Source organism: Pseudophryne corroboree, chromosome 8 (genome assembly GCF_028390025.1).
Source record: "Pseudophryne corroboree isolate aPseCor3 chromosome 8, aPseCor3.hap2, whole genome shotgun sequence".
Taxonomy (NCBI): domain Eukaryota; kingdom Metazoa; phylum Chordata; class Amphibia; order Anura; family Myobatrachidae; genus Pseudophryne; species Pseudophryne corroboree.
The window spans coordinates 282423567-282427896 of NC_086451.1; the positions used below are offsets into that span (position 1 = coordinate 282423567).

Below are 4330 nucleotides of genomic sequence, written 5' to 3' on the forward strand. Positions count from 1 at the left end.
GGAATTCTTCCTTCATAATGACGTCTGTGCGTAGACCGTGCACTAAGAGTGTTCTTAATTCATCAACGAAGATATCTTTGGGGTCACCGGATAGTTTAGTGTAGGAAGCCTCATCTTCAAGTAATTTCTGAGCTTCATTACTGTATTTCTCACGGTCCATGATAACCAGACCCCCCCTTTATCAGCTTGTTTTATCACAATTTTTTGATTTTTCTTTAACTTCTTAAGAGCCTCTTTTTCTCAATTCGTGATGTTCCTCTCCTTAATTGCATCCAAGTTGGTTTCACATAGATCCTTTTTTACCATCTCATAAAAGATACTAATATCACTTCCTTTTGACTCCAGAGGGTAAAACTTTGAGGTCGGTTTTAGACCTGATTTTGATTGGTTTTCATAGTTACTGATAACAGCAGCATCTTTCCTTAAAAAATGTCTTTTCAATGTTAGTTTTCTAATGAACTTATTTAGATCAATGAAGGTCTCAAAGTTGTTAAAACCCCCCAGAGGTGCGAATGTGAGGCCTTTATTAAGTAAGGATAATTCCGGTTGTGAGAGATTGAAGATTCCTTTTTCCTTTGTATCCGTCAATGTACTGCTCTATTTTTGTTCTCTCTCCCTCCTGCTGCCCCGTTTTCCTCTTCCTGTGTACCTTCTTTTGAGAGGTGATGCAAGGCGGATGTCTTCCTTCAGGGAATTTCTTGTGGCTTCTTTGGGTCTTGTTCCTGTTCTTTGGGCTAAAAAAGTCTGGTCATTGTTAGAGTTCAATCTTTGTAGTGTTGTGAATCTGTTCTGCATCCTTAGGGTCGGAGATGGTGTGTTTACTTCTGAATTTCGTGAAAGTTTTACTTTAACTGGTACTGTTCTCCAATATTGTCTGTCTGTTCGGTTTAATTGTTGATTCATGGTTCCGAACCAGCTCCAATTTTTTATTTTTCCTTGTTCATAGTCTGTTTTGTCCCTGAGAAACTTTTTCTCCTTATTCTTGGTGACCTCTTCTTCGATGTGTTCCATTTTCCTGTTGAGAACCTTTTCATTCATTTTATAGTCCTCTTTATCTTTAAAAGGTTCAAGTTGTGTTTCTTTGCACTTGATATTCTTCTCCAATTCTAGGAGGGAGTTCTTCTTTTCCTCAATCAAAAGCTTCATTAGGTCAATGGAACAGTTGTGTAATGTTTTATCCCATTTTTCTAAAAAGGCTGCATCAAGGTTGCCGAATGTAGGTTGTTTTAGGAGTCTAAGCCCCCTAGGAATTCTATTAACCGAAATATAATGTTCTAAACCCTTGATATCCCACCATGCTTTTACTTCTTTGGTGAGGAGTCTTTCAATACCCCAAAATAATTCATCCAAATCGCATGGTGGGGAAGTTTCATTGGATTGCTCTTTTTCATTAAATATTTTTTGGCACCAATTTTGTTGTTTGGTTGCCCGATCTGAATTCCTCCACATTTTAAGTAACGTTGTAATACACCAGGCAGCAATAAAAATTGTTACCAGAGAATAAAAAAGATAGAGAGAGAGTTATTGCGCCACTTGTGTTTACCAACGATTAAGGCCAAGGTATACAATGTACCATGCAAATAAAGTTAAAATAGACACTCCCTAAAGATTCAAAAGAGTGGCAGCTGACCCCCAAACAGGGATGGTGGTTCCCTGTGGTATGAAAAAAATGCAAGGGGGGGGGGATTTAGCGACCAACGGTGTCTTTAAAAAGATAAACACTCACACTATGAGTAAATAAATATAAAATAAAATACAATTTATTCACATAAAAAAGAATATTTTTCTCATAAAAGTTTCTTAATGACAGGTCTCTTTAAAAAATGGGATAAAAACAATGTACACATAAAATATATTACCAGTTAAAATATATAAATAAGAAGATTATTGCTTAACTGGGTGTGTGGTCACTGCCATGTTTCCCAACGCGTTTCGTCATTCAGACTTCATCAAGGGGTATTGGCAGAGTGGGACCAGGCTTCTATTTATACCAGTACTGATCTAATAGCAATTATGACATCACTTCCTGTTGTTTGCACATAGTATTGCAGAACATACTATTATCTAGTAGTTACAATTCTTATATATCATGATTAGATAGTATATATGGGTACAGTGTGTAGTAAATGCTGTAAATGCAAGTTTGGAGCAGGAAAGGTGGATAAAAAGTCATGAAAAGTAGCGCTGGCGGCTTTTCCGCCACACTTCCGGTGTCCTGACGTTGCGTCACTTCCGCCCCACTTCCGGAGACGGGACCGCGCATGCGCCCGCGGTTTTCACTGATTCTGTTCTTCCTAGAGGCCAAGAGTATTTGTACAGATAGCTCCAGCGGTGGCCATCTTTGTGTTGGTTTTTCATAGGCATTTCCATGCGGCGGTCATGTTAATGGAGATCAGGATCAGGGATATTATTATGTCAGTCCTCCGTGATATGAAACATGGGAATAGAGAAAGAGGTTTAGTTAATAGGTGATTAAGAGCAATCTGGTCACCATAGTAACAATTCCTAAACAGAAGGACACTCAATAATAGAATAAAATGGAGAACCACGCTGAATCCAAACATTTCAAGATAGCACACAACTCCAATAATAAGGTGCAGACAGTTAATTAATGATATTCATAAAGTGCAAACATTGATATGGAGCTAGTGATAAGCTCATATGAGTTTTTTATATTAACAACTCCAACCCAGAAGCATTGACTTTTAAAGCAATTGAATTAGTGAAGCTGGGAGAAAGAGGCGGTGACCTGGCGAATAAACTTTCACGCAGAGAAATGTATTGGATATTCCAACTACAGACACTCCACCCAAAGGGATTCAATGACTATTATGAAATCGCTCCGTTCCTGTGAATCCATTTGTGCCATCATGATTTTACGGTTGGATTCCAACCCCCTGTTCTTTACCCACCCCTTAACACAGCCGCGGCACAGCCGATCCTACCCAATATCACCTCCTTCACTCCCCCCCCCCCTCTTCTCCCACTCCCCCCCTCCCCCCCCCCCCTCCCGCAACTCCTTTCCGACATCATTTAAATCACTATATGTATATAGTCGTAATATGACACATGTATGGTAAGTAATTATTACAGTCAAACCACACTGGAAATGCCCAATCTCGCCCGATCTTGGAAGCGAAGCAGTGTCGGGCCTGATCAGTACCAGACTAGGGAGACCACCTGGGAATATCAGGTACTGTAACCAAAACTCACATAAAAAGCCTACATGAGCATGTCATTATTACAACTACGTTAATATAAAAAACTCATATGAGCTTATCACTAGCTCCATATCAATGTATGCACTTTATGAATATCATTAATTAACTGTCTGCACCTTATTATTAATATTAATTGGACAAAGCACTTTAACTACTTACTCTTATATTTATATGTATATATCTCATTAATCTGCACGCTCGCGCACTTAATTGATCACAAATCCACCTATTTGATGAAGCACTATCTATTTACTTATATGAATGCCCTATTATTGAGTTTCCTTCTGTTTAGGAATTGTTGCTATGGTGACCAGATTGCTCTTAATCACCTATTAACTAAACCTCTTTCTCTATTCCCATGTTTCATATCACGGAGGACTGACATAATAATATCCCTGATCCTGATCTCCATTAACATGGCCGCCGCATGGAAATGCCTATGAAAAAACAACACAAAGATGGCCGCCGCTGGAGCTATCTGTACAAATACTCTTGGCCTCTAGGAAGAACAGAATCAGTGAAAACCGCGGGCGCATGCGCGGTCCCGTCTCCGGAAGTGGGGCGGAAGTGACGCGACGTCAGGACACCGGAAGTGTGGCGGAAAAGCCGCCAGCACTACTTTTCATGACTTTTTATCCACCTTTCCTGCTCCAAACTTGCATTTACAGCATTTACTACACACTGTACCCATATATACTATCTAATCATGATATATAAGAATTGTAACTACTATATTATAGTCTGTTCTGCAATACCATGTGCAAACAACAGGAAGTGATGTCATAATTGCTATTAGATCAGTACTGGTATAAATAGAAGCCTGGTCCCACTCTGCCAATACCCCTTGATGAAGTCTGAATGACGAAACGCGTTGGGCAACCTGGCAGTGACTACACACCCAGTTAAGCAATAATCTTCTTATTTATATATTTTAACTGGTAATATATTTTATGTGTACATTGTTTTTATCCCATTTTTTAAAGAGGCCTGTTATTAAGAAACTTTTATGTGAAAATATTCTTTTTTATGTGAATAAATTGTATTCTATTTTATATTTATTTACTCATAGTGTGAGTGTTTATCTTTTTAAAGACACCGTTGGTCGCTAA

At 38.8% G+C, this 4330-nt stretch overlaps 1 pseudogene; it reads left to right on the forward strand.

The window, feature by feature from the left end:
• The first annotated feature begins 3085 nt into the window (after positions 1-3085).
• On the forward strand, positions 3086-3205 carry LOC134951583 (5S ribosomal RNA; annotated as a pseudogene).
• The last annotated feature ends 1125 nt before the right edge of the window (positions 3206-4330 follow it).